Source organism: Buceros rhinoceros, unplaced genomic scaffold (genome assembly GCF_000710305.1).
Source record: "Buceros rhinoceros silvestris isolate BGI_N320 unplaced genomic scaffold, ASM71030v1 scaffold6950, whole genome shotgun sequence".
NCBI lineage: Eukaryota > Metazoa > Chordata > Aves > Bucerotiformes > Bucerotidae > Buceros > Buceros rhinoceros.
The window spans coordinates 1-222 of NW_010391207.1; positions in this window are offsets into that span (position 1 = coordinate 1).

Sequence of the window (222 nt, forward strand, 5' to 3'; positions counted from 1 at the left end):
ACTTTGCAGCCTGAATTCCTCGGTGTCCCTTTGCCTTCCTGGCGTATTTCTGTGCCTTCGGGCGGCGGGGAGTCCAGCCAGGGAGAACTTCGTTCGTACGGTGCGGGAACTTCAGGGGAGGCAGAACGCCGGGGTCAGACACCTCAGAACCCTGCCAGTGGCCCTGGATGTCTCGGGAAACCCGGGGCTTTATCTGAGACGTGCATTTGCACAGCGGCGGTG